The sequence below is a fragment of the Episyrphus balteatus genome, chromosome 3, assembly GCF_945859705.1.
Source record: "Episyrphus balteatus chromosome 3, idEpiBalt1.1, whole genome shotgun sequence".
Taxonomy (NCBI): Eukaryota; Metazoa; Arthropoda; class Insecta; order Diptera; family Syrphidae; genus Episyrphus; species Episyrphus balteatus.
Genome location: NC_079136.1, coordinates 117,338,856 through 117,352,567, shown reverse-complemented (window position 1 = coordinate 117,352,567; position 13,712 = coordinate 117,338,856). Strand labels below are relative to the sequence as shown.

Below are 13,712 nucleotides of genomic sequence, written 5' to 3'. Positions count from 1 at the left end.
TAATACCTATATATTATTGAATCCTAAGCGGGCTTTAGGTCTTTATTGAATCTACAATTTTTGTCTTCTTCAGGAAATATAAAAAATCTTTAAAAATTTTAAGGGGTTTCTTAAAATTTATTTTGTTGGTTTTGGATGCTTTTTTATTTTTCAATATTTTAAAATTCGAAAATTCAAAGACTTGAAAAAGACTTTTTAAACTTTTGAACTTTGAAATATTGAAAAATAAAAAAGCATCCAAAACCAACAAAATAAATTTTAAGAAACCTCTTAAAATTTAAACAGATTTTGTATATTTCCTGAAGAAGAACGTAGACACGTTCGAAACGTCGACAAAGATTGTAGATTCAATAAAGGACTAAATACCTAAAGCCCGCTTAGGATTCAATATTATAAGAAAAAGTTCACGAAGATAGAAATTGCAGCTATAATAGGTATACCTAGCTAATTTTGGTTTGGGCAAAAATATTGACCCATCAACAAGTTGAATTTTTTAAATTCGGATTCCAACTTAAAAACTGGGTAGTTTTTATGACCTCCATTGCTAAATATAAAATAATTTGAATCATACCTAATAGAATTTTTATATATGGTATTTTAGAAATTTTTGTAGAAGTCGAAACTAGTTCGATAACGGGCCACAAAAACTGATCTTCAGTATAATTTTTGAATTTTAAGCAGATAAAAAGTTTTTTCGGTTTTTTTTTTTTTTAGTTCGTACAAAATCCGGGTTGTGAAAATATCTATTTAAAAAAAATGCATTTGAAATAACGAAAACATATTTATTGCAAATAAAAAAAATTGCATTAAGGAAAAACATTTACTGAAACTGGTAAAAAAATTGCATTAAAAAAAACTTGTATTGCAATTGAAAAATATTTGCATTAGAAAAAAATGTTGTTGAAAATAAAAACTTTCTGTATTGAAAAAAAAAAAATCAATGCACAATGTTTGCATTAAATATTTTTTTTAATATTCATCGAATTTCTGACAATTTTCTCCATTTCACCATACATAAGCTAAATAGCTGAAATATTTTGTAATATTTAGTTAGAATTGTAAGAAATTTTACGAATTAAAAAAAAATATATATATATATTTAATGCATTTATTTTGCATTAAATTTTGTTTTGCAATGCAGAAATATTTTTATTTGCAGTAACATTTTTTCTAATTGTTTTATGTAGGTATGTAGTCCTATTTGCAGTAACATTTTTTTTAGTGTAAAATAATTTTTTTAATCCAAATAAATAAATATTTTTTAAATTTGTAATGGAAAACAAATTCTTAAAAAATAATTTTTTACAACTCTAATTAATATGCTATCCGTATTTTAAAATTCCTGGTCTCCTCATTATTTTCCTAAGTAAATTTTATTTAATTTTATTACGAATTATATATGATATGACATTTAAAATAAATCAAAATCTGTTACCATTTTGTCGCCGTTTCTTAAATTTTCAAACTTTGATAATACATGTGTTCAAATTTTCAAAACTTGATGGTAACTTACATTTATGTAAATAAAAATAAAATAAATTAAAAAGAAAATAACTACACATTTTTGTAGATATTAAAAAAATAAATTGCACGACTGGGGTCGCACGTAATTGCTCTTATGGTAAAAGTTACTCTAATGTTAAAGTTTTTCATTGAACAAAATAAGGGAAGATTTAAAATTTGATATTTTCACGGAATTTCGTTAGTGGTGCAAAAAAAATAAAATCTGTTTTTATAAATAATTAAATGCCGTTTTAAATGATCTTTTACAAAAAACTAAGTATGCCATTTTATTTCTAGTATAAAAAGGAATTTTTAGAAAAAAATTTTCGAAAATCGTTAGAGCCGTTTTTTAAAAAAATAATTTTTTCTATATAAAAATTTTCTAACATTTTTCAAAAAAAAAGTTGATATGCAATTTTGCATAAATAATTAATTTACACATAAAAACAAAATTTCAAAATTTTTCACCAACTCGTTTCCAAAAAATTGATTTTTCAAAAAAAAATTTTGAAATATTTTTTAAAAATCCAAAAATGCGTTTTTTGAAAAATTAAAAATTTTTTTAAATAATGATTGTTTAAACGTTTCTGTATTAAAAAATTTGGTCGAAATCTGTTTCGTCATTTTTGAGAAATTCATAAATCCAAAAAACCGTTCTATGGCAGATACCGTTAATAACGGTACAAAAAATATTTTTTTTATTATCAAAGGAGGCTCTTATCTGTAACAGTAAGCAGAAAAATTTTAATCAAAATCGTTAGAGCCGTTTTTGAAATAAATCAACTTTTCTCTTTCCGTTATATGACAGGTACCGTTAGTTTTGGTCCTAAAAAAAATACTTCAATTTCTCCTCTAGGGAATCACCCAAAACTGTTAACTACCAAATTTGAAGAAAATCGCTTCAGTAGTTTAGGCTGTAGCTCGAGGTTCTTACAGACAGACAGACAGACAGACAGACAGACAGACAGACAGAATTGCCGGACCCACTTTTTTGGCATTCTCCATCATCGTAATGTCATGTAAAATTGTTATCTCGAGTTCGATTTTTTTTACGAATCCTAAACTTGCCCTATAGTACCTATATCGCAAGTAAAAAAGAACTAAAAATCTAATAGGACTCGTTTTCGTTTATATTTTGTTAAATTCAAAAATATTTTAATTTGAAGATTTTGTTTAAGATTTATTTTAAAATGTTATAGCTAAACCTTTTGTAAACAATTTTTTTTTGAAATTGATCAATTCGCTGATACGTGGATTATAAAAAAAACATTATTTATCAAAAGTTTAACTTTAATTCAATAAACTGTACCTACTTGATTTGTATCAAAATCGACTTAAGAGTCGTTTTTGATGAAATATCCATGCCTCGAAAATCTTATATGGAATACTTCCGTTCGGAGATGTTAAGAAAAAAAAAAAAAAAAAAAACTGTCAAAATTAAATAGAAATCATCATCATTTAATTGGAAAAAATCGGTCCACCCGTTTAGGCTATGGGCGGACTTCATGAGGAAAACGACTTTTTTTAGATTTCTAAATCTTAGTAATGTTGGTTTTTAAACCTCTAAATTTATTATTGGTGACAAAATAAATACCCTGTTCAAACGATTACCTTCAAAATTTATTTCAAAGCATACCTAATGAAATTGGACGCCACATCCAAATATTTAGGCACATTATCGTTATTCCAATACATTTTGGTCACCCTATAAAGGGGTACCTACCTACCTACTAATTTTTCAAAAAAAAATTATGATTTATTTTTTAAGGAACTATTGACTGTTAACAGCTTTTTTCTCCCACTCACATTTAAATTTAAGTTTTTTTCTTATTTTTCTCTTTTTTTTATTTAAATTTGGTACCAGATGAGTTTTGATTTGAGATTTTTCTTATCCATCAAAAGGGCTATTGTCGTTTTATCCAATTAAAGACTATAGTAAAGATAACAACCAAAATCACACGAATTTATGCCTATTCGAAAAAAATTGGAAAAAATATTAAAACCGTTAGTCGTACTTTAAAAGTTTCAAAATAAGTCGGTCCTTTCTTTTTGTCAAGGACACTAAAAGAAATTTCCTTATAGATCCCATTCATCAGCCAGTTTAAGATATTAAAACCTAATTTAAGGATTTTCTTTTAATTCATTATGAGAAATGCGCCTATACAGAAAAGATTTCAATTTAATTTGATAATCCATGTCCTTCAAGTTTGAAATCCCCATATTATCCTGAAATAATGTAAAAGGATTATAATGCACTTAAAGTTTTTCAATATCCAAACTAAATCCCCTTACAAGGTTTCTTAAATTTCTTTCTATTATCCATCGTGCTTATGGACGTCATATCGTCTTGTCGTCAGTTTTTATATAAACAAAATTATAAGCTATTTTTCTGTGAAAAGCAGTTTTTCTCTCTCTCTCTCTGTCAGTAAAAAGATAAGACTACTAATAAAAGCAAACACCATTATTCATCCAATCTGGGCTTCAATTTGCCTTGTAGTTAATACCCTTGGGTGCTTATTTAATCTCCGACTATAGTCCTAAATCACAGTTATTAGCAATTTCTAAGTATACAAAATGCTCGTTGTTCGTTGTGTTCTCAAATTTCAAACACAAAAGCGAGAAGAAGAGAAAAACCATGGTCCAGAACACCAAACATCAGAATAGCATGGTAAAAACCAAAAACTTTCTCCCTTATAAAAAGTACATATAAAGGTAGTTATAGGGGTATATAGATGGTCTGCAACCAAAAAACCTCTTCTTTGCAACAACTTTTCTATGTGGTTCTTAATTTTTGTTGGTTTTATAGTTTTTTATTTTTTTTTTTTGTGTTTCGTTTTGGGAAGAAGAATCTTTCTTTACTGTTTGTTCTGCTTCATGCGCCTTCGAAAAATCCTCTTGAAACTATTAAAATGTTTCACTTGACTTGAATTATTAAAGTTACAAACTAACAATACACCTCCATTAACCATTCCCCCATTCATCGTCTGCCCGAAAACCCCACAAAAGCCACTCGTTGTGGTGGACTAGCTCATTCTTAATATGGAAACGAACAGAAGAAGAGGGCCCGAATATTTGAATATATGTAATAAAAATACAAAAATTACCTTTCTAGGGCTCTTTGTTGAGAAAATATAAAACTAAGTAAACCTATTTATTTAATTCTTAAGGCCCCTTAAATCCATGGAGTTTATTGTCAAGCCGAATAAATTTCCCTGATTTTTCACCAAAAGAAGATTCAGAAGTGTTATTAAATTGTTACTCCTTTCAAAAACAAAAATATATGGAGCCCCCTATTGTAACAGGCCTGAATTAAATATTCCCTTCAGTCCGTCCCTGTTTAGATGTAATATCTTCTCTGTATCAAAACTTGCATCCTCTTTTGAAAATATTGACTGGTTTGTGGAAGAGTGTGATTCAGGAAGGTATGGGTGAACATCAGGACCTTAGCAAGGTACCTACATACACTCATAAAAGATAAGGAACAAAAAAAAGAAAGAAAAACTACATTTATATTGGATGACGTTGTAGACAAAACAGAAGGCAAAATATAAAGTAGCCAGAAGGGTTATATTCTTCTTATGGCGAGGTTTGATTGGAAACAGCTGAACCATACTTATATAGAAAACAAGACAGAGAGAGAGAAAGAAGAAGATACAAAGAAAGAGAAAAATAGTAGCCTAACGGTATTCTAGTTATCTATCTATAAGGGCACAAAAGACAAACTTTTCGAGGACTTTTCGAAACAAACGCATCAAACTGTAACAACTTGGAACTTGGTATAAAATTAATACTTATCACACCTGCCTCTTTCTCTTTCATTCTCTCTCTTACTCTCGGGATGGTTATATTCTACCTTTCTATTTTATAGCTTAGGATGCAATTTAGTTTCCTTGATAGTAAAGAAGAATCTATGAGTGGAAAGTTTTTTTGTTGTTTATATCTAAAAATTGTGATGTCGATGCATTAAGGAATCTAAGAAAGTTGGATGGTGTAGATATATTTTGGGTGGAATAATGATGGAATTTAATAAATAGCTTTAATGTATGATATTTGCGTTTTAACTTTTTGCTTATATTTATGTAAATTTATGAGTTTTTAACGAAATTTCTTACAATTTTATTATAAAAATCGGCAAAGATAAACAAACGAATAATCAAACCAGGAGGCATACAAAAACACATTAAACTGATATTTTATTTTGTCAATTTACTAAGATCAGGTAGCATCAGTTTTTGCATTGTTTTTGGATTTTTTTTTTTTTTTTACCAAATATAATATTACCTGTCATATACCAATTTTGGAAAAGTTTTTTTTTTTTCTGAAAACAGGCTCCTATGATTTTGGTTAAAAAATTCAAGAATTAGTTCTAGGCAAGGGTATATATCTCTTTAAATGAAAAAAGTTTGTTTCAAAGAATTGTTATTAGCGATACCTACCATTTTTTAATTGTTGACTATCTCTCAAATTACTGGTTCAAATCAAAGAATTTTTGTATGCAAAAACACGTATGATGTAAGAATATAAATCAAAATCAAAATTTTCAAAAATTACATTTTTGGATTTTAAAAAAGATATTGAATTTTTTTTTGTTTTGAAAAATCAATTTTTTGATAACGGGACATTGATTTTTTTTTAAACTTTGGTTTCGTGTATTGATTTTATCAATTACTACAATATGGGATACCAAATTGATTAAAAAAAAATTAATACAAAATTATTAATAGAAAATATTTTTTTTTTTAAACGACTTTCTCGTAAATTCAACCGATTTCAACAAAAGTTTTGGATTTAAAAAAAAAATATTTCAAAATTTTTGTTTGAAAATCAATTTTATTCACAACATATCAATGGATTTACCAGAAATTTTGTTTAAATATATGGAAAAATAATTTCTTCAAAATGCTTTAATATTTTAAATTTAGCCATAACAGAAAGTACGTGCGACCCATTCGTGAATTTTATTTTTTTGCATACTTTTTTGGAGCTCAAATAATTCATTTTAGATATTGTTTTTTGCATTTGAATGCCAACTTTTAATTTCTTCAAATTATAATACAAAAAATGAAAAAATTATTAGCAACTTGTACTTGAAAGTTCGTGTTACCCAGTAGTTGCATGTTATACCTATGCATAACTAAACTCCCAACATTGGTACACCTATATCTCAACTAAGTGATTAAATTATATTAATTATACAATACTTTCTAATGCTGATTTATGAAACCAACAATTTGTTGAACTGTTATGTGTTGTACAAAAGCTCTCTTTTATTTCTTTAATCTTTTATAACATATGTTTATCTTTGTTTGTATTAATATTTGTTTATGTTTAACATACCTTTTCTCAAACACTTGATTTTTAAGAACACTTTTAATTTTGTAAATATCATATAAAAATAAAATATTTAATTAATTTTTGTCAAATAAAAATATTGTTATTAAAACTTGATTCAAACGAAAAAGGTGTTTTCTTATTTAAGAAATATAATTATAAAAAGTATAACTCAGTATAAACCCATTGAAATTGAACATTTTGTAATATTTGTGAATTTCAGAATTTCTCCCCTATATCCGTTTCAATTTTTACCAAATTTGTATCTAAAAGCTTTATTATACAACTCAAAAATGACATTAAAAAAAAATATTTTTTATTATTGAAATCAAAAATTTTTTTTGAAATTTTGGTTTTATGTGTTGATTGATAATTACTACAAAACGGTCGTAGATATACCAATTTGTAAAAACTATTTCTAAAAAATATTTTATTTTTTAAACATCGATTTAAAAAAAATTCTAGAAAGGCATTTTAATAAAGAAAATCAAATTGCATGTTTTTTGGAGCTAGTTTCTAAGAGGTTGCTTTTTTTCATACGAAGAACAATTTTTAAGTTTTTTTTTTTTAATTTTTTTCTATTAACATAAAATTAATTAGCTATGTATACCTATAAAATAATTTTAAATGAATTTTCATTTTCAGTATTAATCGTTATCATCATTTTTCTGATCACAATTTTTCATTCATAAAGACTATTTAAAAGATTTAACTTTAAACATACGATTTAAGGATACCTACATTTTATTTATAAAAGATTCAAGGATAAATTAAATCTCAAATCAGCAACATGTGCACAATCAAACACAAGTATACAATTCCCGGATATTTTTGTCTGGAATATGATTTGTTTTTGTCTTCTATTTATTTTGTTTGTCATTCTTTAATCCTAGTATACATATTTCGTCAGAAAAAAAAGGAGAAAAGGAATATTTGTCAAAATCTCCTTAAACACTTTTTAGTACTTTGTTGAAAGATTACACACGTGTGCTCTATTTCCTTTCCTAAAAAACAACAACAAAATATAGAACAAAACAAGACAAAAAAAAAAAAAAAAAACAAATACGTGACAATGATGTGTCATGAATATAGGATTGTCTGCTAATAGACACATTCATGACTGTTAAATCTAGAGGATATCTACAGGTGCTGCGTTCGTGACAATTTGGGAAAGAAGTGGAAGAATTTTGTTTTAGTCCTTCTGTTGTTCTACTCTTTTTCTATATCTATCTGTCTGTCTGTGTGTACGAAAAATTTATCAAAATCAAAATTTCATTTATCACTTTGTGTTTGTTATTTTTTTTTTTTGCTTGTTGTATTTTATTTCAAAGACAAGGTATAGAAGGAGCTTTTTTTTTAAAGACAAAGTAAAATAATACCTCATCCTTGATGCCAGGTGTTTATCAAGACTTCCTTCCTTTTTCTTCTTTTTTCTGTTTTGAAAGCAGAAAATATACATTTTAATATTTTCTTGTTGTTGTTTACTTTTTTTTTTTTTTTTGAGTTCTCATTTTTGCTCGTTGTTGGCAGGAGATTAACTTTTGAGTGGAATGGAATTTTGGGATAAAACATCGTCTACAATTATTTTTGACACGGACGATTTATGGGATAGTGCATGGTTACTGATGGAAATGTGAAAGGATATTAAATATCTGGGATTAAGGAATGGATATTTTTTTTTGTATATTATTTTGTACTTGTTGGAAGGATAAGGAGAGATGCGCCATGGCTGATAGATAATAAATTTTTTCGGATGAAATTTTTTGTATACCTACTCGCAGTTACATATATAAATACATTTGACTAATGAGTTGGGAGTTGCCATGGATAAATATGTTTCAACATTGGTTTTTGATTACACTTATTTCGAAAAAGGTTAAAATAAAATGTTTAAAACCATGGAAGTACATATTTTATATTGAAATAAATAACTTAAGTAGAGTTGACATTTCAGGTTATTTTAAATTCATTAAGGCTTTGTCGATTGCCCCACATTAGCCCAGGACAGCCCCCGATGTTTTTTGTTAGTTCTAAAATTATAGCGGAAATATTTTTTTTTTCACCTCAAAAATCAGACAAAATAGTTTTTTTTTTATATTCACTGTGGTTCGTTTGCTTAACGTTAGCCCAGGATAGTCTAACTTTTTTTTTCTTTATTCCAATATTTTTTCAAAAGATACAACAAAAAACTTTTTTTTAATTAGAAACTGAAAAAAATTTGATTTTTTTTCTTGCGAAAAAAGACGGTGGTTTAAAGCCATGTTTTTTTTTTTGCCCAAGGTAAGCCCAGGATAGATCAATTTTTATTTTTGCTATCCTTAGTTTAAAAATTATAAAACAATTAGTTTTAACTCACCACAAAAAAAAAGTACGCATACACCACAGTGACCTTTTAAATTTATAATTTAGAAAAATTAAATCGACTGGTGTGGGCTTTGCGCCTCAAATGTTATTTATTTGACTTAGAATTTTTACTTGATTGAATGTTGATTTGTTTTTTTTTTCACCTTAAAAACCACAAAATACAATTTTTTTTTTCAAGTGTAAAAATCATTGATTTGTTAGGTTTGCCATATAAAGCACCTAGAAAGGCTTCATGTTTCGTGAAATCTATCCAAACATTTTTCAAAAGTAACAAAAACTACAAAATGGTGTAAAGTGATTTCTTTTTCAGTAGGTAAACGAATAGAACTTTTTAGATCTTTCTGAACTATCCTTGGTAATTCCAACAATTTATATCAATTTCTTTCGGTAGCCCACCCTTAGTTCAAAAGTTATAATAAAAAAAAAAAAATAAAAAACATTTTTTTTTTTCAGTGTAAAAATGTTTACATTTTTGCTAATTTCAACAAATTACATCACTTTTTTTCATTAGTCCACCCTTAGTTAACAATAAGCTATAACAAAAACACTTTTTTAAAAATTACTTAAAAATCTAAATTTGTTTTTTTTTTGTCAGTGTAAAAATTGTAATTTTTTACATTTTTTCTCAATTAACCATGCTTATTCTAACAAATTACATAATTTTTTTCGTAACCCCACCCTTAGTTCAAAAGTTATAAAAAGTACAATTTTTACACTGAAAAAATTTTGATTTTTAAGAGGTTGGCAATTTAAAAAAAAAAGTTTTTTTTTGTCATAATTTACCAGGATTTATTCAAAGAAAAGATCTGTCTTAAATTAAGCGGACAAATCTTCGTATTTTCTTATTATTAATACCTTCTTATTTTTATGTGAAGAAATTTTAATTAATAAAAAAAAAACCTGTGGATCGATCTTATAATTCTATTGTTATTAGGCCAGTGCTTTACTATCAGTAAGATGTTAAACTGCAAACTAAAGCTGTCTGATAAAAATTTAAAATTTTTTTATTTCAACTATCAATTATTATTAATTAATTCCACATTTAGACGGAATCTTCATTTTAAGTCGTTTTTTTTTTAAGTGAAAAATTCTTATTAAAACGAAATGAAGTTCATTTTTTTAAGTGGTATCCGCTTGAAAATAATTTAAGCGGATTCCACTTGTTTTAAACGGAAATTGTATTGTTTTAAGAAGATGTGATTTGAAGTAGGTCTCATCTTATTTTAAGATCCCTCTTTTTCTCCGTGCGGCTATACGGTTCCAAATCAATACATGAGTAAGTTTAAGTTCAACCTTGGAGCTGAGCAATAATTTATTTAATTCAAGCGGAATGTTGTTAATTTTTAGTGATGATGTGGTTACAAGGAAATTTGTTTAGAACTATTTATAATTAGGTTTTCTGTAATCTGCCATCGGAGTAACGTTTCAAAAAGTCAAAATTTAAAATAACAAGTTGAAATAAAAAATTATTCAAAAACTCAAAATAAATACAGAATACGGTTTAAACATCCAAAAATAATACATTAAGTCGGTTAAAACCATTTTGAGTTAGCTAACAACTGCTTTACTGTAAAAAGGTACACGAAAAATGTTCAACAACTCAAAAAAAAACTAGGAGCAATTAATTCTCTCCCTCTTAAATTTTTGTTTTCATTTTTTAATTAAACTTTTTCCCAATAAAAAGTAAAATTTTTGTAACTGTCTTAATTTTTCTTTATTGAAAAATATTTCCTTCCAACACAATTTTTACATTGGAAAAATTATTCAGTTGGTCGTCTACCAATTATATCTACAAGTTGAATTATTCTTGGTTTATAGGTACTACCACTTGTACCCATTAAAGTATGCAATAACAAAAAGTTGCATCCTCCAGCGAGTCATAAATAATATGGAAAAATGAGCCACGCAGGAAAAATAAAAGAAGCTATTTTTTTTCTGTAAATTTTTCACCCACCGATACTCTCAATCAATACTTTCTTATGCGAAAAAAATTGTAAAAAAGGTGCACTACTTTTGGTTTGCTTTGTCGAAATTATTTCACTTTTCTTTTTCTTTTTATTTTCTTCTTTCTTCTTGTTATATTGAATTAATGAATATTTATTGATAAAATTCTTTTAAACATGTTTTCAATTTATAAATAAAAAAAAGAAAAAAATTCAATTAAAGTTTTGTATCTTTGTGTGAAAAAGGACGACGACGGAAAAGAGTTATATACAAAGTCACTATACACGTGTCGTCGACGTCATAGTACACATACAAACAAACACAAAAACAGGAAGCATAAATTTAAAAGATGGTGAATTTTATTAGTGTTCCTTTTATTTTATTTTTTTTATCCAGGGCACTCCTTCTCCATTTATATGCAAATTGTGTGTATATTGAGATCCTTTTGGCTCTATAACCCTAATGCATGTTGCATTTCGTCGTATATATACAAACATGAGGAGTTCCGGTGTTTGGTTTCTTTCTAATCTTTGTTCGTGTTGTGGTAATTCAATACAACAAAGTTTTCAAGTTTGAAAGCACAAAATCGTAAAAGCATACAAAAGGATCTTTGATGTGGCTAAGCAGGAAATTTAAATTCTTAAGCCTTCATTATTATACAAAGCTAAAGCTGCTATAGTTTAATGTATTATAGTTTATAGGAAATTAAAAATACTTTAAAGTCTATAGGTTAAAAATTGCCGTTGTTGCCGTATTTTTTTTTTTTAATTAAAATTAAAATTTGTTTGTACAAAACCATATTCTTTTGCTTTAATTTCATAAAATAAATGATAACAAAAGATTCTCTAGAGAATTTAAGAAAAAAATATATGACAGTAAAAGGCAATCTTCCATCGTTTAAGCGATAAATGCAATTTTCTCACAAACCGTTTTAAATAAAAAAAAAAAAAAAAAAATTGTGCACAACGGCAACACCTACAATGCTTACATACACGTTTTTAAAAAGCCAGAACCTCATTTCTATCTTTAAATTTTAATTGACTAAATTTAATCAAGAGTTTTTGAAAGAATGGTCCTCAACTCAAAATTTTGGAAAAAAAAACGTTATTACAAAATTTAAATGGCTTTTTTTTTCAAACATTTTCGTAGTAAAATATGAATTTATTTAAAACAAATTTTTTGGCTATAAATATTATCAGTTAAATTCCAAAGAGGGAAAGGTAATATTTACTACAGTTTTGAAAAAAAAAAAAAAAAAATTAAAAATTACTTCAATTTCATGTACCTATAATTTTGTTGATAAAAACTGAATTTTTGCATTGAAATATTTGATTTTCTCAAAGACTTTGGCAAATAAGAACTTTAAATTTTTGCTATTTAACTTTCAACAGTAAGGGCTATTGCATGAAGAAAAAATAGCTTTATATTTAAAAGTTGAATTAAAAAAAAAAATAAGTTAATTTTTTTTTTCAAAACTTCTATTAAAAAAAGTTTTTCGAAAATGAAGTGGGTACTTTTTAATTTTTTTCATAAACTGTAATACATATTGACATTTTGAATTTGAATAATAAATGCATTTTATATTACGAAAAAGTTTAAAAGAGGACATGTTAAAAATTTTTTAATAATTTTTTTTTTTCAAAAATCAGAGTTTAAATACCATTTTTTCAAAAACCCTGAGCCGTATGCATAAAAGGTAGCAAATACGTTAACTAGTAAATTTTTATAGTATTTACTACTTTCCATAAGCATAAAAGACATAAATTAAATGCTGGAAAGGTAATATTTACTAGAAGAAAAGTATTTACGAACTTTTCTTTCTAGAATTTACTGCAAATTTTTCAAGTTTTTAAATACCAACTTGAACATTTACTAGTTAATTGAAGCTAGTCAATTTATTTATCCCTTTTATAATACAAAATCTCAAGGTTCTCAATCTGAAATAAGGGAAGGAGCAATGTCCGCTGAAGAAAAGAAAATTATAGAACGTTAAAATACAGAACAAAAAATAGCAACAGCTTTTATGTAGGTAGCTAGTATATACTATTACTTTCAGATGAACTAGTAGTATTTACTGGGATGAATCTAGTATTTACTACTAGTTTATATTAGCTAGTAAAAACTTAGGTTTATTCATACCGTAAATACCATTAGTTTCAGCTTCTACTAGGAGTACCTACCTACACACTACACTAGTACTTACTATTACCTTTTACTACTACACTGAGGGAAAAGTCATCATAAAACAACGTTAAATCAATGAAAACCCCATGGATTTAACTATTAGGTATTCGGAATGATTTTGAGTTGAAGATGAACATTTTAAAATCAACGTGGAAATGAGGTCAATTTTTTGTGGTTTTCTATTTCAAAGCAACATATTTCAAAGTAGTTCATCTTTGAAACAAAGACGTTTCAACTTCAATTTATTTTTTCCCTCAGTGTAGTAATTACTTTCGTTTTATGCATATGCCTCCCTGTCTTCAATTTACTTAATTTTACAAATATGAATAAGTTTCTAGCTTTTTAAAAATGTATATTTAAATATTGTGGGTGTTGCCGTTGTGTTC

At 26.5% G+C, this 13,712-nt stretch overlaps 1 protein-coding gene across 2 annotated transcripts in view; it reads right to left on the bottom strand.

Moving 5' to 3' along the window:
* Positions 1–13,712, bottom strand: part of LOC129913458 (uncharacterized) — a 199,523-nt gene that overhangs the window by 42,762 nt on the left and 143,049 nt on the right. The gene's annotated exons all lie outside the window — the stretch shown is intronic.